The 26,676-nt window shown below is 41.4% G+C and overlaps 1 long non-coding RNA gene across 1 annotated transcript; it reads left to right on the top strand.

The window, feature by feature from the left end:
* The first annotated feature begins 5,584 nt into the window (after positions 1 to 5,584).
* LOC109562262 (uncharacterized) lies at positions 5,585 to 24,661 on the top strand. Its single transcript, XR_002181157.2, has 4 exons — positions 5,585 to 6,305; positions 19,028 to 19,107; positions 19,418 to 19,561; positions 22,839 to 24,661. It is a non-coding gene; the product is annotated as an uncharacterized lncRNA (long non-coding RNA).
* Positions 24,662 to 26,676: the final 2,015 nt, after the last annotated feature.

The following is a 26,676-nucleotide window of genomic DNA, read 5'->3' as shown; positions in this document are numbered from 1 at the left end:
CCTGCCCTTGATAATCACTATAGCCTGGTGTTCAGGGATGGGGAACCGGGAAACCACTCAAGATGATTTACACTTCAGTTCTTCATCCTAGAGGTGGGTCCCTAATCTCTTTTGGGGTGTACACCTATCTAAGGATTTACTCTTCTCCCACCAAAATTTACAGACTCTCAAATGCATAAAATATAGAATTTCAAGGAGTTCCCTAAGATTAAGGAATCTGTGGTTGAGAGAACCCTGAAAACACTTTTTCTATTTCAATTAAACTGGCTTAAGTTGTATTTGAAGATTTTAAAATAAGAGATTCACAGGTTTATAGTGATTCAGGTCTTCCAGAGCTGGCAGAACCCTCACTTGCCCATTTTCTCATTTTGGAGGTAGTCCAGGAGGTAGAGGAAGTTGGTGAACTCCCATAACTACTCAGGTGTAGAGCTGGTTCTCAAACTCCATTTCCCTGGCCCACAGAGCAGAAGGAAGCCACACATGGCAGCTACTCATGACTTATACAGTGAGATGTGAGATGGGGACAACTTAGGCAGGCCTCTGCCAGGGGTCCTTGTGAAAAGAAGAGACTGTCCTTTGTCTTGGGTGGCTCATGTACTAATGACTAATGGCTCATGTCTGGAGATAGGGCCTGAGCTAGATGGTCTTTTGAGGTTTTCTAGTTTCCAGTGGTCAGCTTCCTTTGCTGGATAAAGTGGCCTCTGACAGCAACCTTGCTGCCCCCTTCTCCCATGCATCATCCATGGTGGGGGTGGGAGCGGGGTCTCATACGCTAAGCTCTTATCATCTTCATGTATCTTCAAGTCTAGGATGATGGCGCTTCTCTTGAACTGGTTTACTCCCAAGGCAGCGTGGGAGGAGGAAGAGAACGCCAGTAAGTTGGCGGAAAGCTGGCGATTAGCACAGTCAGGGATGTGGGAGGGAAAGAGTGGGGCAAATGACGAGCAAGTTTGAAGTCCACATTTTGATTGTGGCGGCCCATTTCCCACTTCCCTGGGCATTAATTTTACCAGCTATTGAACAGCCAGCAACACACACTGAATTTATAGAGACTGTGTCTACATAATCACAGTAACCAGCTGCAGTGTGAAAACTTAGCCTATCTGACATTTTTCTACAGTGGCAAAAGGCCAGGGGGGGGAAAAAAGAGCAAGTATGAGATAAAGAGTTGGTTTATACTTGTTACAAAAGAAGATAGTTTGTTACCTAATTGAGAACTTATGTCTTGATTTAGGTGTCCGGATGTGGATTTCAGACATGTTGTCATTTATCAGCATCTTTCACGAAAGCAAAACACACATCCCATCATAAGGCAAACAGGTATCAGCCTTAACAGGAACCGTGTACCAGGACTCCACTAAGCACCGTGTTCATGATCTGCTGCTCCTTTCCTCCCTTCACTGGAGACGCCTCTTAACCGCTCTGGCTGATATTTGACCCATGGAATTGACCATTTGTTTAGGTGTCATGAGGATATTTCATTTTCTTGGTACTCCCCGGGGCAATGCGAGGCACAGAGCTCTGACTCACTCAAGGCTCAGGGAAGAAGAACCTTTTCATTATCCATCTGATTACATTAGAAACCTCTGATGTTGCAAACTCCCATTTCTGTGAGCCCTCTAGGAGAAGATGCCACTGCGTTTGACCTGTGGGGAGACCAAGGCTGTGGGAAATTCAGAGATCTGCTTAGAGGACCTGTGGGAAGAAACCTCTCAACTGTGGTCGTGCACTTTTGCATGGTACTCCCGCTCTACCTCTCTCCAGTTTTTGGTTCAGCCAGCCATACATAGGAGCATCTACTCTGTGTAAGGCACCATACTAGGCACTGTGGGTGAATCAAGTTGAATCAAATCAAGCAAATAATAAACTAGACTGAGCTAAGTGCCTTAGGAGATGATGATGATGGTAAAGCACCCTTCAGAGAGGACCTACTCTGTGGCAGGCACTGTTTTAGGTACTCTGTGTGCACTTACTCAAATCTTTACAACAATGCAAGGTAGGAAATATCCCCATTTTACATATGAGGAAACTGAGGTTCAGAGAGGTCCTGTGACATGGCCAAACCCATTCAATGAATAAGCAGCATGAGTATTCAAAGCATTATTATCTGGCTCCAAAGCTTGCATCCTTCTCTCTGCATCAGATTGAGATTTAAAAAAAAAAAAAAAAAAGGGAGCAGAAGGTTCAGTGTTAGCCCTGAAGGAAATTACAGTAGAAGATACAATGTGATCAGGTTCCTGAGTGAGGCAGAGGTCAGGCAAGGGACGGCATGGCAGAGCTGTCTGGGTGAAAAGGTTCTGTAGAGGAACTCCATAGGTCAGGCTTTCTTGCCTCCCAGGCCAGCACTCAGTCTGCTGAAGATCTAAGAGCCAACTTGGTGACTAATCCTGCTTCCTTTATTTAGTAGCTGCTAATGCAACCTTGGGCAGGCTAGTAAAGTAACTAAGAATCTGAACACTGGCACCAAACAGACCAGGGTTTATGTCCCAGGCCCGTTAATTTATTAGTTGTGTGTCCTTGGGCAAGTCACTTAACCAGTCTGAGCTGTGGTTTCCTCATTTGTGACATGAAGATCATAATAGTGCCTATCTCACAGGACTGAGGTGGGGATTAAATGTGATACTGTGTGTAGTGCCTAGCACAGTGTAATAGTCTATCAGTCAGGAGTTTAGTGCTTACCACGTGCTAGAGTAGACATTGTGCCCCAAATGCCTTATGTACATTTTCTGGTTTAATTCTGATAATAATATTATAGATGCTGTTATTATTGACATTGTAGAGATGAGCAAACCCAGTCTCAGAGTGGTTGCCCAAGGCGACAGCTGGCAGGTGGTACAGCTGGTATACAGAGTACCCAGTAAATGAAACTTAAAATGAAAAAAGAATTGGGAGGTGTGAGGCCTCTGCTTCATGAGGTACGCTAGGGTCTCTGGGGACCTGAAGGAGGATTTCTGTCCCTGCTGTGGTCCAGGAGGGAGAGGAGAAGCACCCTTTCTTCTGAGCAGGAGACACTGGCTGCAGTCGAGGCATCCTCTGCCTCCAAAGACAGCAGGTCAGAGGCTCCCAGGAGTGAGGGATTTCAGCTCCCTCGGGGCAAACTTGCTTTTCTCTCTGGTGATTATAGTTTGTCAGTCTTTGGTGAGCAACGATTTCCCCAGCCCAAATATTGTAGTTGCACCGAGTCTCCTGGTAAGCGAGTGAGTGAGTGAGAGAGAGAGAGAGCTCAGAGCAGCCCTTTGCAGTAAGCTGGTGAAGATTAATTGCCAAGTCACCAGGGGCTAAAATCACATCACATGGTCCTGGAGAGCCCAGGAGCCCTGAACTGGGAGGGGTGGTGGGGTTTAAGGGGGTCAAAGCACAGGGTGTGAAAAGCCTATTGAGTCTGGAACCAAGAATGTGTCCTTTCTTCCTTATGCCCTATGCTCTAGCAGCTTCTCCTGTTGGGACAAGGTAAAAGGATCACCAACACTAGCTCACAGGGCTGCAGAGGCGAAGGGGAGTGCCTGCCGTTTTCTTGAGAGATTCTGGTTGTGCCATTATCATCCATGGGCTTTGCCCATCACTTTGTTCAGAAATCGGTGGTGGCCCCCACATTTCTCAAGAAATGGTCTTTGGGTTGCAGTCTGGTTTAAAAGCGGGCACACAGCTGTGTTTGCACCGTGCTCTTCACAAGACAGATGTATTAATAGTTGTCCACATCAGGTGTCAATGGAGATTTTGCTGGAGCTAAAGCTCGTCTGAGCTGCTTTGTGTTGCCACTGCCAGGATTTACTTCTTTTTTTTTTCCCCTGAGCAATGGGTTTGCTTTCTTTCTTTTTTAATGTGGGTGTGTGTCTATATAATTTCATTTATTTATTTTTGGCTGTGCTGGGTCTTCATTGCTGCGGGGGCTTTTCTCTAGTTGCGGCAAGCGAGAGCTACTCTCTAGTTCCAGTGTGAAGGTTTCTCATTGTGGTGGCTTCTCTTGTTGCAGAGCACAGGCTCTAGGAGGCGTGGGTTCAGTAGTTGCGGTTCCTGGGCTCTAGAGAACAGGCTCAATAGCTGGAGCACACAGGCTTAGCTGTTCCATGGCATGTGGGATCTTCCCAGACCAGGGATCGAACTCGTGTTTCCTGCATTGGCAGGCGGATTCTTCAGCACTGAACCACCAGGAATCCCCAGGATTTACTTTCTAACCACACTTGTTGACATTGTCAAACATGACAAAACAAAAGTTATGGCAACAAGCTCTGTACAGCTGACTTTTCAAGGCATTGGTCTCTTTGGGCTCCACTGCTACAATCAGGACCCAGACTTCTGAAATGTCAGACTCAGAAGGACCCTACGGATCATCTGGCCCAGGGGCAGCAAAGTATAATCCCATGGACCAAATCTAGCCTTGTACCTATTTTTGTACATAAAGTTTTATGGAACACAGCCATGCCTGTTCACTTGGGTATGTCTCTGGGTGCTTTCACGGTACCATGACAGAGTTATGGAGCTGTAACAGAGACCGGCTGTCTTGCAAAACCTAAAATATCTGCTCTCTGACCCATTACAGAAAATATCTGTCGCATACTTTGTAAACACTGTTGCATACTTTGTAAACACTGTTGCATCAAATGTTTGTTTATTTAATCTCACTCTCTTATTTTACATGCAGGGATACAAAAGTCCAGAAAGGGAGAGGGATTTACCTAGGGCAGAACCAGGCTCCATAGCCTGATGGTTTGACTCCTCCCCCAGGGCTTTTTATGCCACTGAGGTCATCAATTCCTGCAGCTTGGCATGGACTCAGAGTTTGAATCCTAGCTTTGGTTGACAAGATGTGTGACCTTGGGGAAGCTACATAAACTCTTTCAGCCTTAGTTTTTTCATTTGAGACTTGGGAATAATGCTTTCTATTTCTTGAGATAATGCACAGCAACATAGGTGGTTGCAAGAAGTAAAGCAACTCTAGTCTGTAATGATTTAGCCTGGGACTTGGCTCATAAAAAACACTCATCCAAAAACAGCACTACTATTATATTGATGTCCTCTGTAATATCGAGCTTCCCAGTGGTGCTAGTAATAAAGAATTCTCCTGCCAGTGCAGGAGACGTAAGAAACACAGGTTCGATCCTTGGGTCAGGAAGATCTGCTGGAAGAGGGCACAGCAACTCACTCCAGTATTCTTGCCTGGAGAATCACATGGGCAGAAGAGCCTGGCAGGCTGCAGTCCATAGGGTCCTACAGAGTTGGACATGACTGAGGCCACTTAGCACACCCACAATTTTATATGTATTAATCTTATTCCTTGCCCTCTGTCCAAATTTCAAAAGAAAAAGTGATATCCCTTCCCAGTTGTTCTTTATCTTTTTGGGTTCTAGACCTTATTGAGAATCTACTGAAAGCAGTGGACACGTTGCTTTACTCCACACTTTTTCTGAATCCCTAGTAGGGGCTCCTTCAGTGACAAATTCTTGGCAGGGCCCCTTGATCAATTGATCGCCACCCTGTTGCTTCTTATTTTTGTTTGCTCCTTCTAACTTTATCTTGGTGTAACCTCTACTACTCTTGAGCAACAGAACGAATTCAGTGTTTTACCATTGATTGTGGAGGAGAAATTGCATAGAATAAAGTAAATGGACACTAGCCTTCTTTGTCCTCCTGGAGTTCACAGTGTAAGATGGATAATGGGAATGTGCATCTGAGGATGTAGAGAGAATTGTGCCTGACATTGAACAGTAATGTGAGTTAAATAAGGAAACACATAAATATTTGACATAGGTCTCGTGTTTCTCTGACTTCCTCTTCTTCCTCTTTTGGGTTCTTTGAACCAAACCATCAAACCTCTTTTGGGGGATTTTCACTTGTGGTGACCACCAAGTTCAGAAAGGTCTAAAAGAAGTGGTGGGAACCTTTTTCCTTGGGGGCATCTAAAAATTGTATCTGGACAAAGTGTTAGAGCCAAGCTTTGGAGTAGACAGACCGGGCCCCTAGGGAGCAAGGCAAGGAAGTGATGTCATAGAGTGATCTCTGGCTTCTTTGGCAGAGGTGACTGGGCAGGACCCAGGGATCGGGGTGGACATGTTTGGGAAATGTGTGTGAGATCACGTCAGGCCCCGTGGACATGGTGGAGGAGGGAGGCCTGTGAGAAAGAAGCAGTTGGCTTTGCCCATCTCGATCGTGTCCTGAGGAACGCTGGGACAGGAAATGCCCAGCGTTTCTTTACTGTTTACTGGACGCCAGACCCACAGATTTGGAAGGTTGCCTTGGGAGTCATGAAAAGATGAAGGGAGAAGGAGGAGGAGCATTGGTTTTCTGCCTTTTGTGGGACTGCCCTGGTAAGTGCTCGGGGATAGGGTATGTGGAAGATTTTGTAGAAACTTCTAGATAGGGGGTTCCCTGGCGGCTCAGACAGTAGTAAAGAATCCACCTGCAATGCGGAAGACCTGGGTTTGACCCCTGGGTTGGGAAGATCCCCTGGAGGATGGCATGGCAACCCACTCCAGTATTATTGCCTGGAGAATCCCCATGGACAGAGGAGCCTGTCAGGCTACAGTCCATAGGGTCGCGAAGAGCTGGACATGACTAAGTGACTGAGCACATAGCACAGAGCAGTTAGGGCATGGTGTGAATTACAAGTTCTTGGAAAAGCTTCCAAATATTTCCCTAATTCTTTAGAGTACTATCCGTTTAGACATAAGCATTGCCCTCTTCCAATAGCCCTATGTTAATTAACTATGAGTATAGTTATGCATCAAGCCTGTGTCAGGCTAATTCACAGGCATCATCTTATTTAACCCTGCATACAACACTTTTGTAGAAGACACTATTGGCTCTAATTCACAGGTGAGGAAACTGAGGATAAGAGTGATTTATTAATTTGCTCAAGATTATTCAGAGATGGGATTAGAACAGATATGGTTTGACTTAAAGGTGGCACTTTTCACCTCTCAGATAACCTGAGTTTGACTGTAGGCTGACCTCACAGATAAAGTGACAGGAATTTCTGGGTATCTCAGCAGGTCAGAGACCTTGGTCAGAGAGACAGAATTTGTTCTGATCTGTGTGCTACCACACAATGTGGGTCCTTCTCTGGGTGAGATCTGAGGACTGCTTCTTTCCTGCTAACCCCTCCCTGGGAACCTCAAGTGAGGGCAAGAGCTTGTATCAGGCTTGAGCCTTACTTCTTCCAAGAAGAAGCGTAGGGGACCTGATTTAAAAATTGCCTTTAAGGACTGCAAAAGTTATTAATCTTATGATGGAAATCAACTGTTGTCTGTCTATCTCAGAGAGAGAGACAGAGAGAGCAGATATAGCCTCCTAAGACAGCATGAGAGATATCATTTAGACCTAAGGAAGTAGCTTATTAAACATCGGATTAAATTCAAGTTGCTGCCATTTCCTAGCTTTGTCACTTTGGGACTTTGTTTAGTTAAGCTTCTGTTTATTTGTAAAATGTGGATTTTAATAATTCCTATGAGGATTAAATGAAACTTTGCCTGGTCATAGAAAGCACTCAGCTAGTTATTGTTGATGTTCTGTATATCTTAAAAACATACAACAGGATTCTCAGTATCTGGAACACGTAGGTACAGATCTTCCTAGTTGATCTCTCTCTGATACTTTCAACCTCTTACTTGCCAGTTGATATAGCTGATTTCTTTTTTCTTCCCTTATAAATACCCCTAAACAAACAGTGGCTGGAAAAATAACATAAATATAAAAGACACTAACATTTGTTGAGAGTTTTCTGTGTGCTAGGCTGGAGTTATGTGCTTTATATGCACTATTTCATTTTAATACAAGTATTTTGGCCAGTAGGTGGAAATAATATACCTGGCTTTTGAAAGGCAACTTGTGAGACTGGCTCTACTACACCTAGAGAGCTCAGGACCTGCTGGAAATATTTCTTCACACAGAGACTCAAAATGAGGTTGGAGACCACCAGTATGGGTGTTGGTGCCTTAGGGGTGGGGTGGGGTATGTGGGTGGTGGGTTCTATGAGCTTGCTGTGCAGAGGGAAAGGGAAACAGCTTGGCCCAGCCGGCAGGGCAGCTCACATCAGAGGTGACCAATCATGCCCTAGAAAGGCAGGAAAGGAAGGGGAGACCTATGTGAAATTCCACTGGCTCCCAAAACTGCAGAGAACCAGAGTCATGAGAAGGGAAAGAAGAAGGGAGGAAAAGGGCAGGGAACAGACTTCAGTAAATATATATTTTCAAGTGAATCCCAGGAGTGGAGTGGAAGGTAAAAAAGAAAAAAAAAAAAAAAATTCAGGGACTTCCCTGGTGGTCCTGTGGCTAAAATTTTGCATTCCCATTGCAGGGGGCCCTGGTTCTATCCATGGTCAGGGAACTAGATCCCACATGCCTCATCTAAAGATACCATACACTGCAACAAAGATCAAAGGTCTCATGTGCTGCAAATAAGATCCAGCAGAGCCAAATAAATAAATAAACAAAAATAAATATTAACAAAACACTCATAAACTTAAAAAAAAAAAAATCAGTCTAGAGCTGTTTTCTCTCAAGTCAGTCTGGGGAACTTGTCCCTAAAACAACTGGACCAACTCCAGGTATAAAAGCTCAGATCTTCTGTTGTCACCTGAAAACTTTAGAAGGTTCCTTCTCTCAGTCTGGAGGATTGCCCACTTTACCTCTTCTTGGTGCTGCTCCATTGGGAACCTGGGAATTTAGAAAGAAATAAAGAGCCACTTAGCAGGTAAAAGTTTGCCTACCCAGATGCTCAAACTTTATTGAGCATAAGAGCCACCTAGAGTAGCCTTAAAATGCAGATCTTGGGACCTAGCAATATATATATATATATATATATATATATATATATATATATATATATGTAATTTTTTTTTTTTTGAGTTGTGAGTTAAATTTTATTTAGGAAGACAGCATTTCAGACAGCTCTGAGAAATAGCTCCAAAGAGGTAGAAGGGAAGGTCAGTACATATATGATTTTGGTGAAGGGGGAGTACATACAATCAAGCACATATTTTTTTGCAAAAGGTTTCTGTTAGTCACAAGGAGCAGACATCAGCATGAAGAATTTTAGTTCTTTTCTAGATATGAGGAGGTACAAGAATTGTAGCCCAAGATACTTTGATCCAGTAGGTATGAAGTGAGGTCCAGGAATTTATATTTTTCACAAGTAACCCGTTTTTCATGTGTCTTCTGCTGCAGAAGATCAGCAGACCACATTTTGAGAAATGTCATTTTAGTCCATCATTCCCATTTTACAGATCATCAAATGGAGGCCCAGAAAGTACAAATGACTTTGCTGAATGTCTCATAGGTGGGTTCTTGGAAGGTGTAGGTCTTAACCTTAGATTGTCTGCATACCAGTACTACTAGTTTTGCTTTGGCTAGACCCATTAAAAATGACTCCACTTGCTGTGGTTTATTCCTTGCCAGGGGCCCATGGTTCTTCACATCTCAAGTCAGGGGTCAATTCCTCCGGGAAGATTGTCTTTCCCCTCCCCACCCCAGTTTAGGTGAGGTACCTTTTTTCTCTGCTCTCAGAAAACCACATCTCTCTCCTTCATGGCATTCCACCTGGTTTGTGTTTTATACTCACACCTTCATGTGATTATTGGATCAATATCTGCCTCTCTCTCTAGATTTCAGACTCAATGAGAGCAGGCACATTGTTTCTTTTTGCTCATCTGAGGAGCCAGTACACAGTCTGATGGATTCTATGTGCTCAATAAATATTTATTAGGTGAGTAATGGAATGAATGAGTGGATGAAAAGGGCAGGTTGATTTCAGACTTAACTGAAACACAAAATAAGGGAAAATTTGTGAAACTTTTGTCCTTCAATGGACTTTCTCTAGACATTTTTTTTTGTTCTTGTTTTTGACCCACTTTTTTGATCCCAACATCTAATCCCATCCCTAAAACCAGAGCTTCTTATAGGCAAAATTGTGTAGAAGGAAGTTTGATTTGTTTGATTGTCTGTCTTTCTTTACTCTTTCTATTTTTCCAGTGAATTTTGTGTTGGAAATCCACTCTCCTCCTGCAATCTTCCCTTCCTTTCAACTCTAACCCTTGTCCAAGATCCCAATGCTCTCTGACAGGTGTGAGGTGATATCTCACTGTGGTTTTGATTTGCATATTTCTCTGATGATTAGTGATCCTGAACATCTTTTCATGTGTCTGTTGGCCATTTGTATGTCTTCTTTGGAAGAATATCTATTTAGGTCCTCTGCCCATTTTTAAATTGGGTTGTTTATTTTCTTGATATTGAGTTGTGTTAGTTCTTTGTATATTTTGGATATTAATCTCTTACTGGATAGACTGTTTGCCAATATATTTTCCTATTCAGTAGGCTGCCTTTTTATTTTACTGATAGTCTTCTTTGCTGTGCAAAAAGCTTTTAGTTTGATATAGTCCCATGTGTTTATTTTTGCTTTTGTTTTCCATAAAAAAGACAACAAATAAGTATTGGCAAGGATGTAGAGAAAAGGGAACCCTCTTGCGCTATTGGTAGAAATGTGAATTGGTGCAGCCACCATGGAAAACAGTATGGATCTTCATAAAAAATTAAAAATAGAATTGCCATATAATCCAGCAATTGCACTTCTGGGTATTTACCCAAAGAAAACAAAAGTGCTAATTAGAAAAGATATATGCACTCCAATGTTCACTGCAGCATTATTTACAATAGCCAAGATACAGAAGCAACTTAAGTGCCCATAGATAGAATGGATAAAGATGTGATATATGTATACACACAAACACACACCCAGTGGAAAATTATTCATCTGATAAGAAAAGGAAATCTTGTCATTTGTAACAACATGGATGGATCTAGAGTATATTATGCTCAGTGAAATAAATCAGATAGAAAAAGACACTGCATGATCTCATTTATATGTGGAATCTAAAAAACAAACAAAACAAAAGGAAAACAGACTAATAGGTATAGAGAAGAAACAGAATGAAGAGAGATGACAGGGTAGACAAAATAGGAGAAAGGGATGAAGAGGTACAGATCTCCAGTGATAAAATAAACAAGTCACAGGGATGTAATATCCAACATAAGGAATATGGTCAGTACTGTAGTAATGGCTCTGTTTGGGGACAGATGGTTGCTAGCCTTATTGTGGTGATCATTTCATAATGTATGTAAATGACAAATCATTATGGAGCATACCTGAAACTAACATAATATTGTACAGCCACTGTATTTCAATAAAAATAAAATTCCCAGTGCTCTCAGATTGCTTCCAGACACCCCTAATCCTGACCTTTCTAACCTGCTTCTGATCAAAGTCTACCTATCCAATGTCCTATTTCCTGAATGCCCTGTGCATAGCAGGACAACTCTTTAAAGTGACAGCTTCCTGTCAACAGTGGATAATCACCTAATCTGTTGTTCCTTATCCTCCCCTTTAATCTGATCATCATTCTCTTAACCTAAGAGCTGGTCAAACCTTTGATATTAGGAATAATCCTCTATGGAGCCCAAAAAGCAGTGATAGGAGGTTTCTAATGATTAGCAAGTGTTTATCAAGCCCTGTGTTAGGGTCTGAGGGACATATGAAGATGAACAAAGAGCATTTCTTCCTCCCAAGGATCTTCATGGGAAGGCAAGCATTCAATAATGGTGCAGGAGACTTTAGTTGCTTGTCGAATATATGATGGTAACAACATTATGAGTTTAAATTAGATGATGTCTATAACATACTTTGTATTAGGCTGGACACATAGTAGGCCCAGCCAGTAATGCTAATTCTTCTCTCTTAGGGAGGGAGAGATTTCTCAGGGCTGGAGTCAGCTAACTGGTCTCCACTGAGGAGGGCACTCTTTTAGGAGCTCTGGGAGCATGTTCAACTCCTGAAGAAACTCTCTCAACTACATAAATGTGCCCATTTTTTATTCAGAACTGAATTTCTGAATAATAGAATTTCTATTATTCTGAATTTCTATTAAGCAATAATTACAGAAAAAGAATATATATATACATATACAGTTGAATAACTGAATGACTTTGCTGTATACATGAAACTAACACAATGCAGTAAGTCTACTTCAGTTAAAAAAAAAATTACAAACAAACAAACAAAAAACTGAATTTCCCTGGTGATCCAGTGGTTAAGAATCTGCCAATGCAGGGGACACTGGGTAGATGTCCACAGGCCTGGGAGCAACGAAGCCCGTGTGCCACAACTGCTGACGCCCACTTACCCTAGAGCTCATTCTCTGCAACAAGAGAAGCCACTGCAGTGAGAAGCCCATGAACCACAAGGAAGAGTAGCCCCTGCTTGCGGCAACTAGAGAAAGTAGCAGTTGACTCTAGAACAACGCGGGTGGGGAGAGGGGCTGAGAAGGAGCTTAGGGGTCAAGACAGAAGGGTTTGCAGTCAGCCTTGGTCTTCTGTATCCACAGATCAATTGGGGATTGTGTAGTTATGTTACATAGTACATATTCACTGAAAACAAATCTGTGTAAGAGTATCCATAGAGTTCAAAGCTGTGTTGTTCAAGAGTCTCTTCACATTCAGGCAGATCTCCTAGGACCCAGCTGATCTGCACCTTTTCACTTGCTGTATGTACACAGAAGGGGAGAGAATCATAACTGGAAGAGACTGCAAAGGTTGTGTGACCCTTCTCTCATTTACGATAGTGGAATTGAGGCCAGACAAGTGACATGACCATGGTCATTCAGAGCCAGAACTGGGACTGAGGCTTCAAATATCCAGCCCCAAACTCTTAAAATTCAACATATCTAATATAACTGTATATTATTTGCATTATTTAACCACTAAATGAAAACAGCTTTTAAAAAATTATCAAACTATGTGCTTATGGTAAACCTCTGGAAAAGATAGAAAACAAAAGAGAAATCAACTTCTTATTCCACTACCCAGAGAAAGCATCTCTGTAAACATTTTGGCAAATGTTTTAAGACCACACATAAACACACACATCCTGCTTGGGCCCTTAGCCTCCATTCCACATCCCTTTGTGCCCACTACTGTCTGCTGGGCTTAGGCTGACCTTCCCTTCCAGCTCTAGAAGTGGACACTCTGACCCAATCGGAGCCAATGAGAGCCCAGGGACTCCTTGTTCATGGGATTTGAGAATTAGACTACAAAGCATTTAGAGTAAGTTCTGGAAGTATTCCAGCCATCATGCAACGACAGTGAGGGCACCTGTCTGGCTCTGGAGCTGAATGGAGCTGAATGATAGTGTCTCTCCTTCCCCTAGGACTTAGTAGAATAATCCCTGTGCATTATAGTAACTAGCTGGCTATTAACCAGTGACTTTGATTCTCAGTAGAAGCACTTTGAGCAAGTCACTTTATCTCTCTGGGCTCAGTTTCCTCGTCTTTAAAGTGGGATAAATACTTTGGAGATTATAGTGAGAACAAGTTATTATTGCTGCTCTCAGTACAAATAATAATAATGACATTTACAACTGCCTCTGTTAATTGTTTGCTGTGATCAGGACTTAAGCCAAGCAGTTTAATATAATGTTTCATTTACTCTTCACACCCGCAGAGAGTAGAAGGGGGATCTGCCTATGCTTGCCTGTGTAATGGTGAAGGAATGAAGTACAGAACCAGATTCCAGCTGCCCTGGTTCCTGTCACAGTCATTTTGCTAACTGATCCCTTCTGTCTCTCTGAATGTCTGGTAGGAGGATCTTGGTGCATTTCAGAACCTCTTGGCTGGAGGCCACCTTTGCCCTCTACAGGGGACAGGACCTTGGTTCCAAACTAGAGAGAGGGAAGTGCTGGCTGGGCTGTCGCCGGGAGGCTGGGACACTGGCCAGAGCCTTCTCTGTCTGCAGTGCCCCTCTTTCTGGCTGGGCCCCAGGGTTCCCTAAGTAACCACAGGGACACAGCATAGATTTATGGCCCCGCTGCTCCTGAGCAAGTACCTGACATGTTCTGTCTGAGAGCGATGGTGTCTGGCTCCAGATGACTCATCAGGAGGAGAACAGACACATGCAGGCAGCACAGAAGGAAGGAAAATCCACTTCTCACCTCCCCAAAGCTAGGAGACCAAGAGGAATCACTCTATCACACAGGGTGTTCAAAGGGCAGATGTTCAAGACTCCCACTTTATAGATGAGGACATCTGCTCCTTCATGGAGTACATGAGCATTGGTTGAGCTTTGTGCCAGGCTGGGTTAGATCATGTGGGGAACACAAACATGGAAAAAACATAGACTCTGCCATCAACAATGCTGAACTAAGCAAAGGGAGAAGACATGAAACAGGGAACCATCACCAGGGAGGGATGTCAAAGTGTGGCAGGGCTCCAGAGAGTCAGCATGTCAATCATTTGTATTTAAGTAGGTTCAACTTCACTTCACCTCACTTCACTTCATTCTTTTAGCATCCAGTAGGTGCTGAGGACAGCCAAGATGAACAAGAAACCCCTCAAGAAACTTTTAGAAAAGTGTTGGGATGAAACAGAGAAGTCAGGACATTTCTCTCTCATCCTCTTTCTCAGGAGTTCTTCCATAGCTCCTGCTGCACCAGACAGGTTCAACAATGTCTATCTCAGTCTCTACCTGTTACCTCCACCTCCATCTATACATACGTATTTCTCAATGGCTTGCTATATACCAGCATGAACTTTCTATAAAGTATTACGCCAAAGAGATTTAACTCACAATAGCAAATAAATATGTAACACCCAGGAATAACTTTAACAAGAAATGTACAGGACCTAAATGGAAAAAATGACACAATTTTAGTATGGAGAATGAAAGAGGTCTTGAACAAACAGAAAGATTTATTATCCTTCTGGAAGTCTTGTAAAGATGTCAATGTCCCACAGTTTAATCTATTAATTTAAGGCAATTCCATCCAAAATATCAATGGGATTTGGAAGGAACTTAACAAAATGATTCCAAAGTACTTCTGGAAGAATAAATGCTTAAGAATAGCCTTTTTTTTTTTTTTTTTCAAAAAAGGAAGGCTACATGGAGGGAATTGCCCTGCTGCTGCTGCTGCTGATGCTGCTAAGTCGCCTCAGTCGTGTCCGACTCGGTGTGACCCCATAGACGGCAGCCCACCAGGCTCCCCCGTCCCTGGGATTCTCCAGGCAAGAACACTGGAGTGGGTTGCCATTTCCTTCTCCAATGCATGAAAGTGAAAAGTGAAAGTGAAGTCGCTCAGTCATGTCCAACTCCCAGTGACCCCATGGACTGCAGCCTACCAGGCTCCTCCGTCCATGGGATTTTCCAGGCAAGAGTACTGGGGGGGGGGGTTGCCATTGCCTTCTCCAGGGAATTGCCCTACTAGATTCAAATGCTGGATAATGAGACTGGCAGAGGGTAGGCTCGCAGATCACTGGAAGAGCATAGATCATCTGAAACAAGATCAACTATGCATGAAAATTAATATATGATAAAGGTGACATTAATATGTGATAAAATTGACAAAAATGGTGTCAGTTTTGGATATTTGGAAAAAAATAAAGTTAGAGCCTTACTTCTCACCTTACAATATAATATATATATATTTATAAATATAAATTCCACACAAATAGAGATTGAATGCAAGCATCTAAATCATGAAAATACTAAAAGAAAGCATAGGTGCATAGTTTCAGCTTCTTAGGGTTAGGGAAATTCTTTTTAGCAATGGCATTAATATCAGAAACCATAAAAGAAAGAATATGACTATAAATAAAAATGTAAAACTTATGTGGCAAAACCTCTCACATTATCAAGTTAAATCACAAAAGATATATTTAGAACATACATTCAACTTGTTTAAATAATAGGTAATTAACATTAGATATTTAAAAAATTCTTTTGATCAATCACAAAAAGGTGAGTAACATTCATTATAAAAATGTGAAAATGATATGAATGTATAAATCATAAATAAAATACATGAGTGATCAATAATCATATAAAATTTGTATATTAATAAAGGACATGTAAATTGTATACAGTGGAAGTGAGAAATAGATTTAAGGGACTAGATCTTATAGACAGAGTGCCTGATGAACTATGGGTGGAGGTTCATGACACTGTACAGGAGACAGGGAGCAAGACCATCCCCAAGAAAAACAAATGCAAAAAGGCAAAATGGCTGTCTGAGGAGGCCTTACAAATAGCTGTGAAAAGAAGAGAAGGGAAAAGCAAAGGAGAAAAGGAAAGATATAAGCATCTGAATGCAGAGTCCCAAAGAATAGCAAGGAGAGATAAGAAAGCCTTCTGCAGCGATCAATGCAAAGAAATAGAGGAAAACAATAGAATGGGAAAGACTAGAGATCTCTTAAAGAAAATTAGAGATACCAAAGGAACATTTCATGCAAAGATGGGCTCGATAAAGGACAGAAATGGTATGGACCTAACAGAAGCAGAAGATATTAAGAAGAGGTGGCAAGAATACACAGAAGAACTATACAAAAAAGATCTTCACAACCCAGATAATCACAAAGGTGTGATCACTCACCTAGAGCCAGATATCCTGGAATGTGAAGTCAAGTGGGCCTTAGGAAGCATCACTACGAACTAAGCTAGGGGAGGTGATGGAATTTCAGTTGAGCTAATTTCAAGTCCTAAAAGATGATGCTGTGAAAGTGCTGCACTCAGTATGTCAGCAAACCTGGAAAACTCAGCAGTGGCCACAGGACTGGAAAAGGTCAGTTTTCATTCCAATCCCAAAGAAAGGCAATGCCAAAGAATGCTCAAACTACCGTACAACTGTACTCATCTCACACTTTAGTAAAGTAATGCTCAAAATTCTCCAAGCCAGGCTTCAGCAGTATGTGAACCATGAACTTCCAGATGTTCAAGCTGGTTTTAGAAAAGGCAGAAGAACCAGAGATCACATTGCCAACATCCACTGGATCATTGAAAAAGCAAGATATTTCCAGAAAAACATCTGTTTCTGCTTTATTGACTATGCCAAAGCCTTTGACTGTGTGGATCACAACAGACTGTGGAAAATTCTGAAAGAGATGGGAATACCAGACCACTTGACCTGCCTCTTGAGAAACCTATATGCAGGTTAGGAAGCAAAAATTAGAACTGGACATGGAACAATAGGCTGGTTCCAAATAGGAAAAGGAGCACGTCAAGGCAGTGTATTGTCACCCTGCTTATTTAACTTATATGCAGAGGACATCATGAGAAATGCTGGGCTGGAAGAAGCATAGGCTGGAATCAAGATTGCCAGGAGAAATATCAATAACCTCAGATATGCAGATGACACTACCCTTATGGCAGAAAATGAAGAAGAACTAAAAAGCCTCTTGATGAAATTGAAAGAGAAGAGTGAAAAAGTTGGCTTAAAGCTCAACATTCAGAAAAACTAAGATCATGGCATCCCATCACTTCATGGGAAATAGATGGGGAAACAGTGGAAACAGTGGCTGACTTTATTTTTCTGGGCTCCAAAATCACTGCAGATGGTGATTGCAGCCATGAAATTAAAAGACGCTTACTCTTTGGAAGGAAAGTTATGACCAACCTAGACAGTATATTAAAAAGCAGAGATGTTACTTTGTCAACAAAGGTCCGTCTAGTCAAGGCTGTGGTTTTTTCAGTAGTCATATATAGATGTGAGAATTGGACTATAAAGAAAGCTGAGCATTGAAGAATTGATGCTTTTGAACTGTGGTGTTGGAGAAGACTCTTGAGAGTCCCTTGGACTGCAAGGAAATCCAACCAGTCCATCCTAAAGGAGATCAGTCCTGGGTGTTAATTGGAAGGACTGTTGTTGAAGCTGAACTCCAATACTTTGGCCACCTGATGTGAAGAACTGACTCATTTGAAAAGATCCTGATGCTGGGAAAGGTTGAGGACAGGAGGAGAAGGGGTCAACAGAGGATGAGATGGTTGGATGGCATCACCGACTCAATGGACATGAGTTTGGGTAAACTCCGGGAGTTGGTGATAGACAGGGAGGCCTGGCGTGCTGCAGTTCATAGGGTCTCAAAGAGTCGGACACAACTGAGCAACTGAACTGAACTGAACTGAAATTGTATAACCATGGTAATCTGGATTTTACCTACTGGACAGACAGTAAAGAATAAAACTGAGTCTAGAAAGTCTGTAAAGGGTGAGGAAAATTGTTTCATACAGTGATGGTGGGCATGTAACCTGGCACATTGCTAAGGGGCATTTGACAATATATATCAAAGGACTTGAAAATATGAAAGTCCTTTAACACAGCAACCCACTTGTTGAAATTTATCTTACTAAAACAAGCAAACAAATGTGTAAAGATCTGTCATCATGGTTTTTTATATAAAAGCAAAGACACACACATGCATACTCGCAACCTGATTGGAAGCAGCTTAAATGTCTGCCAAGGGGGAACTGGTTAAGACATTACTATAAGCTTACACAGAGAATGCCATGAGGCCTTTTAATGACAATGATGTAGAATTATGTTGTGTATATTTAATGACATTTTGCTCATAAAATATTGAAAGTGAAAAAAACTGGGATGCCACACTGTATAAATGGCTCAAATCTACTTTTATATAAATGTTTAGATGCTTTAAAAAGAGGTAATAAGCAGATAGACAAATATTAGTTGAGATTGTATCTGAATAGGTAGAAAGATTATAGGTGATTTCATAATTTTCCATATTTTCTGAAGGTATTCTTTTTTTTTTTTTTTCCAAACAGCAGGCCTGTAATCAACTGTCTCCCTCCCCCTGCAAAAATTTTTTGAAAGGATGAAGTCAATTGGAGTCAAATCTACTGAATAATATAGGAATCAGGATGGAAGGCTTTTTTACTTAGATCCACTAAAGCTGGACTTACCCATTTCCTCACAAACAGTTTGGCTTATTTTGTTCCTTCTGCTTGAAGTATTCATTTCAAGTTTCCTTCCACTTAATCCCAGTCCTCTCCACTGATTAGAGTCCCACCAGCCTTGGAGGGTTAGCTAAATCCCTGTGGACCTCCCTGGCCCTTGTAGCTGGATCCGCTTGCTCCTTCCTCAAATTCTCCCACAGCAGCTCTGGCGCCATCCGACACAGCTTCGGCACTGTCCACAGCTGCCCCTGGGTGTCACAGTTTCTTTGGAACCTGTCCAAAGAACAATTCCCCTGTCTTCACAGGAGATTCAAGACGGAGTTCTGCAGAATGGGATGAGGGTGGGGAAGCCCCAACTGAGAGAACAAAGACATCAAGTTGAAAGGTAGGTCAATGCTCACATCCAGGAAGGTCTAAATGCAGGAATCAGGCAGTGACCAAATCTGGCTGGGTGGACTTAAACTGGAACCAGAGACGTGAGACCTACCAGGACCATGTACTTATAAGGACCCTTGGTTCTAGAAAACTAGTTCCAAGTGGATTAAGTGAAAACAGCAATTTACTGTGTTAGTTGAGTATCATAAGCAATTTAAAACCTGGCATGTATCTGCGCTTCAGGAGCAATTGGACTCAGGGTTCAAGACCCTTTGAATAACTCCTCACATACCTTATTTCATCTTTGTTTCTTTCCACAGGATGAAACCCTCTTCCTGTGATTAACAAGATGAGAAACAAGGCCACAAAAAGTCCCAGTTTTTATACCTTAGCATGTGGGCAGCCACAAAAAGCCTGGGTCCTTTACATCAGTCTTGTCCCAAAACTTCCATGGAAGGGTTCAGGTAAATCTGAGGGTCGGGGTTTATATCTGAACCAATCAGCTGTCACTAGGCAATGGCTTCTGTCATTGGATAGGCTTTGGTAGGCGACCAGCCCTGAATCATCAACACTGGCCAGGGAAAGGACATCACATTTTTATGGGATGGCACCCATGGAGACCATATGGATAAGAGAGGGACAGTTTTTAGTAAGGAGCCTTGTAGGTATTTACTTCAGAGCACATAAGGATCCAGAATGGAATGAAGGAAAGAAGAGCCTGACAGTTTGCCTAGAAAACCATTTAACATTTGAATATTATTTTTATGATCCATCCAGCATATAATGTTTGATTTGATTGGACATCTGCCTTATTTTTTCCTTCTAAATTATAAATGCTTTGAGGTTCTGGACTTTTTTGTTGTCATTGTTGTTGCCCATCTCTCAGTGAGAGATTCTCTCCCAAGTCTCTAGCTTAGCTTCTATTCACTGATACTAACATCAGATAGTGAGAAAACTCCCAAGCAAAAGGAGCAGTCAATACTGCCAGGATAATGTCATAGAATGTTTTAAAGATTAAATGAGGTAACATATAAAATCCTTAGATAGTGACTGGCATCTTGCAAATGGTCAATAATTAGTAATAAAAATTATAATAAAATATTTAAAAATCACCTTGTTGGAATATATAAACATATGTTTAACGTGCTAACAGCCTCTAATGTCTATATTCTTGATTTAACCCCTAGGTTACAAATGTAAGTCAGAGGCATAATTTGCTGAGTACAATTGATAATTAGATGCTTATCAGATGGTGGGAATGTAAACTGATACAGCCATTATGGAGAACAGTATGGATATTCCTTTAAAAGCTAGGAATAAATCTACCATCAGATCAGATCAGATCAGATCAGTCGCTCAGTTGTGTCCGACTCTTTGCGAACCCATGAATCGCAGCACACCAGGCCTCCCTGTCCATCACTAACTCCCAGAGTTCACTCAGACTCACGTCCATCGAGTCAGTGATGCCATCCAGCCATCTCATCCTCTGTCGTCCCCTTCTCCTCCTGCCCCCAATCCCTCCCAGCATCAGAGTCTTTTCCAATGAAATCTACCATATGACCCAGTAATTCTACTATTGGGCACATACCCTGAGAAAGCCACAATTCTAATAGACACACATACCCCAAAGTTCATTGCAGCATTATTTACAATAGCCAGGACATGGAAGCAACCTAGATGTCCATCTATAGGTAAATGGATAAAGAAGATGTAGTACATATATACAATGGAATATTAGTCAGGCATAGAAAGACTGAATTTGAGTCAGTTCTAGTGAGGTGGATGAACTTAGAGCCTGTTATACAGAGTGAAGTAAATCAGAAAGAGAAAAACAAATATTGTATATTAACTCATATATATCGAATCTAGAAAAATGGTATTGATGAACCTATTTGCAGGGAAGGGATGAAGATGCAGAAGTCGAGAATGGACTTGTAGACACAGTTGGGAAAGGAGAGAGTGGAATGAATGGAGAAAGTAGCATCAATATATATATACACCATCAGGTGAAAACTAGATAGCTGGTGAGAAGCTGCTATATAACACAGGGAAGCCAGCCTGGTGCTCTGTGATGACTTAGAAGGTGCAATGTGGGAGGGTAGGGGGCCCAAGAGGGAGAGTATATATGTATAATTATGGCTGATTTGCACTGTTGTATGGCAGAAACCAACACAACATTGTAAAGCAATTTTCCTTCAATTAAAAAAATTTTTTTTTAAATACATAAAAAATCTGTTAAGTATATGGCTCCCCCACCAAAAAAGATACTTATCGTAGTTTCAATTGTCACACACACACACACACACACACTCTTTCTGGGGATCAGGTTCTGTGATCTAGTGACTTTTAAAATCTAAGGGCATAATTCTCTGTTATTATGCTTTATGACTATATCAGGAGTCTCTCTCTCTCTTTCTCTCTCTCTCTTTTCCCTTGTTTTCTGTGTTGGCAGGAAACCACTGAACGTGTTGGGTTGTGGTGGTGACAGGGTCAACAGGGACAATTCTTCAGTAGTTCTTATGGGTGATGCAGAAGCAGCCCAATACATTCGACAGAATCACAGACCAGCATAATTTGTTTCTTTCTTTAGAAATGTTTAAAAACATTATAGTTGATTTACAATACTATATTAGTTTCAGTATTTTAATAAATTATAATCCTTTTAAAATTATTATGAAATCATGACTACATTCTCTGTGCTGTATAATATACCCTTGTTGCTTATTTATTTTATACATAGCAGTTTATGTCTCTTAATCCCATACCACTATCTGGCTCCTTCCCCTCCTTCTCCCCACTGGAACTACTGACTTGTTCTCTGTATCTGTGAGTCTGTTTCTATTTTGTTATATTCGTTCATTTATTTTATATTTTAGATTTTACATATAAGTGATAACATATATCAAATATAGTATTTGTCTTATCTTACTAAGCATAATATACTTTAGGTCTGTCCACATTTTTGCAAATGCAGAATTTCACTATTTTTTATGTCTAGTAATATTTCATTGCATATATACGTATATATATATATGCAGTATATATATATGGTATATAAGATGTTGTATATATCCATTCATATGTTGATGGACACTTAGGTTGCTTTCATATCTTGGTTATTGTAAATAATCCTGCATATATCAATAAACATTGAGATGCATATATCTTTTCAAATTACTGTTTTCATTTTCTTTGGATATATACTCAGAAGTGAAATTGCTGAATCATACAGTAGCTCTATTTTTAGTTCTTTGAGGAAATGCTGTACTACATACATTAGTGGCTGCACTAATTTACAATTTACATTCCCACCAATAGTGTATGAGAATTCCTCTTCTTCCACATTCTTGCCAATATTTGTTATTTGTAGACTTTTTGATAATACACATTTTGACTGGTATGAGGTGCTATCTCATTCTGGTTTTCATTTGCATTTCTCTGATGATTAATGATGTTGAGCATTTTTTCATGTGTCTGTTGGCCATTTGTATATCTTCTTTGAAAAAAATGTCTATTCAAGTCTTCTGCCCATTTAAAAAATTAGCTGGTTTGATTTTTTGATATTGAGTTATTTATAGGTTTTGAATATCAGCCCTTTATTGGTCATATAATTTGCAAATATTTTCTCCCATTCAATAGGTTGTCTTTTCATTTTGTTGATGGTTTCCTTTGTTGTACAAAAGCTTTTAAGTTTAATTAGATCTTATTTGTTTATTATTGCTTTTGTTTCTTTTGCCTTAGGCTTCTGCTGCTGCTGCTAAGTCGTTTCAGTCCTGTCCGACTCTGTGTGACCCCATAGACAGCAGCCCACCAGGCTCCCCGGTCCCTGGGATTCTCCAGGCAAGAACACTGGAGTGGGTTGCTATTTTCTTCTCCAAAGCATGAAAGTGAAAAGTGAAAGTAAAGTCATTCAGTCGTGTCCGAGTCTTAGCGACCCCATGGACTGCAGCCTACCAGGCTCCTCTGTCCATGGGGTTTTCCAGGCAAGAGTACTGGAGTGGGGTGCCATTGCCTTTTGCGTTTGCCTTCAGTTCAGTTCAGTTTAGTCGCTCAGTCGTGTCGGACTCTTTGCGACCCCATGAATCGCAGCACGCCAGGCCTCCCTGTCCATCACCAACTCCCGGAGTTCACTCAAACTCACGTCCATCAAGTCGGTGATGCCATCCAGCCATCTCATCCTCTGTCGTCCCCTTCTCCTCCTGCTCCCAATCCCTCCCAGCATCACAGTCTTTTCCAATGACTCAACTCTTCGCATGAGGTGGCCAAAGTACTGGAGTTTCAGCTTTAGCATCAGTCCTTCCGAAGAACACCCAGGACTGATCTCCTTTAGAATGGACTGGTTGGATCTCCTTGCAGTCCAAGGGGCTCTCAAGAGTCTTCTCCAACACCACAGTTCAAAAGCATCAATTCTTCAGAGCTCAGCTTTCTTCACAGTCCAACTCTCACACCCATACATGACTACTGGAAAAACCATAGCCTTGACTAGACGGACCTTTGTTGGCAAAGTAATGTCTCTGCTTTTGAATATGCTATCTAGGTTGGTCATAACTTTCCTTCCAAGGAGTAAGCATCTTTTAATTTCATGGCTGCAGTCACCATCTGCAGTGATTTTGGAGCCCAGAAAAATAAAGTCTGACACTGTTTCCACTGTTTCCCCATCTATTTCCCATGAAGTGATGGGACCAGATGCCATGATCTTCGTTTTCTGAATGTTGAGCTTTAAGCCAACTTTTTCACTCTCCTCTTTCACTTTCATCAAGAGGCTTTTTAGTTCCTCTTCACTTTCTGCCATAAGGGTGGTGTCATCTGCATATCTGAGGTTATTGATATTTCTCCTGGCAATCTTGATTCCAGCTTGTGCTTCTTCCATCCCAGCGTTTCTCATGATGTCCTCTGCATATAAGTTAAATAAGCAGGGTGACAATATACAGCCTTGATGTTTGCCTTAGGAGACTAATTAAAAAAATATTGCTATGATTTATGTCAAAAAGTGTTCTGCCTGTGTTCTCTTCTAGGAGTTTTATGGTTTCAGGACTTACATTTAGGACTTACATTTACATACTGAGAGTTTGTTTTTATTTTTTTGGTATATAGTGTGAGAAAATGTTCTGATTTTCTTCTTTTACATGTAGCTCTCCCATTTTCCCAGAACCACTTATTGAAGAGACTGTCTTTTCTCCACTGTATATTATTGCCTCCCTTGTTATTGGTTATTTCTGAGTTCTCTATTTTGTTCTATTGATCTATATGTCTGTTTTTGTGTCAGTATCATAATATTTTGATTGCTGTAACTTTGTAGTATAGTTTGAAGTCAGGTAGCATAATATCTCCAACTTTGTTCTTTTTTTCTCAAGATTTCTTTGGCAATTCAAAGTCTTTCATGGCTCTATATAAATATTAGTATTATTTGTTCTAGTTCTGTGAAAAGTGTCATGGATATTTTGATAGGCATTGTATTAAATCTGTAGATTGCTTTGGGTTATATGGACATTTTGACAATACTAATTCTTCCAACCCAAGAGCATGGGATATCTGTTCATTTCTTTGTATCATTTTCAATTTCCTTCATCAATGTTTTATATTTTTAAGAGTATTTTATTCTTTTTGATGCAAGTGTAAAGGAGTTATTTTCTTAATTTCTCTTTCAGACAGTTTGTTATTAGTGTATAGAAAGGCAACAGATTGTTATATATTAATTTTGTATGCTAAAATTTACTGAATTTATTTATTAGTTCTAACAGTTTTTTGATGGAGACTTTAAGGTTTTCTACACATAGTACAATGTCATCTGCAAATAGTGACAGTTTTACTTCTCCCCTTCTAATTCAAACCAGCACAGCTGGTGGAATCATTGGCAGAACCAGTGGAGATACCACAGACCAGCCTTGCCCAGGGCTTCTCTGACTGTGGTTTGCCATCCTGGCCAGGCAGGAAGAGGAGAGAGGGAGGGAGAGGGGAAGGGAGAGAGAGAGGGAACAGGGAGGGGTGGTGAGTGTTATTAGCTTGATGGCATTGGAATTGGAGCTGTGCCAGCCCCTGGGCTCTCAGGCATACTTGTTTTTTCAGGTGCCAGTGTCCTCTGTTCTTATCCCGCTACTGAGCATTTTATAACTGGATAAGGAAGAGGTGGCCAAACTACTTACATATCCATGTAGATCAGAGTGACAGAGAAGGTCCCAGCAGGAGGGGACTTTGAAGATCATGGACCCAAACTATTCGTTTTAAAGATGAAAGCACTGGGAGTCTGGAAGGAAAATCTTGACTCAAATGTTTACCAACATGGACAGGTCTGGGTCCTTTTGAGGACCCAGATGGGACAACTCTGTGAAGAGTTACCTGCTGGCATTCAACCTTGAAGAGAGGTGGACAAAGATTTCAGGAAACTTGGAAGATCATTGGAGGAGACATTTCTGGAGATAGAGAAAGTTTTAAAAATCTGTTTAAATGACTACCTGTTTCATCCACATGTGGGGCTGGTCAAGATAGCCATAGGAGCCAGTGGGAGAGGCCAAGGAGTGCAGGGAAATAGCCCCTGGAGTCCAAAACTTCAGTTCCAGCTCTGCCACCTCCTTGCTGTGTGACTTTTGGTCAGTTGCTTGATTTTCTGAGCCTTGATTGCCTGCTCAGCTACATGGAGATAATAAAGCTGTTGTCAAAAGGTTTCAAAGGGTTTCTGGGGGAAAAAGTGAAAGGAAAGAAATGCAGGCAATTTCTAAATTGCCCATATTATATAAATAATTATTTGGGACTTGGACAGAGTTTGGTTAATGGAGCTTTTTTTTTTTTAATCTATTTTTATTTATTTGGTTGTACTGGGTTTTAGTTGAGGCATGTGGGATCTAGCTGAGGCATGTGGGATCTAGCTCTCTGATGAGGGATCAAACGCTCCCTGCACTGGGAGCACAGTCGTAGCCACTGGACCACCAGGGAAGTCCCACATGAATTTTTTTTTAATCACTTCAGAAGGGACTTCTTGGATTCTTATATGCTGGGCACTGAGTTAGACACTTCCCCCAATCACTGAATATGTTTAATGATCCTGCATCTGTCTTAGCAACCTGGAGGAATAAGATGCTTGATCTGCCCTGTCCTAGGCAGTACCCTCTGCCCTTGAGAATTTTGTCCAGGAGGATGTTACATCTGAGATTCCAGTGGAGCATGGCTGATGAATATGTTTCCTGAGATGATCACATCGGAAAACAAGAATAGATTTGACAGATAACTTAATGTGCTCTTCAACATGTGGTTGGTTTTGCATTATATTAAATTTTCAAGCCCTGTGAAATAAGGGATTCATGGGTCCCTCTCCTTCCTCCCCACCCTTCCACACCCACATTCACTGAACAATAGAGATCATCAGATATTCCCTCCCTTCCCTGAGCACACACCTTCCATCTGAGTCAGGAGTACACTGGAGAATTCCAGGAACACATTTAATCACTTAAAATTGGTCGGTGCCTTCAATCTCTGGGGAACTGATACAAAAGCTGGGAATTATAGCAAATGTTCTTCCGGTAGCACACTGCTGAAAAGACACCTCTTTTCAGGCTCAGGTTTGGTTTCAAATCCAAGGCTTTTA

The sequence above is a fragment of the Bos indicus genome, chromosome 7, assembly GCF_029378745.1.
Source record: "Bos indicus isolate NIAB-ARS_2022 breed Sahiwal x Tharparkar chromosome 7, NIAB-ARS_B.indTharparkar_mat_pri_1.0, whole genome shotgun sequence".
Lineage (NCBI taxonomy): Eukaryota > Metazoa > Chordata > Mammalia > Artiodactyla > Bovidae > Bos > Bos indicus.
This window is presented reverse-complemented; position numbering and strand designations above follow the sequence as displayed.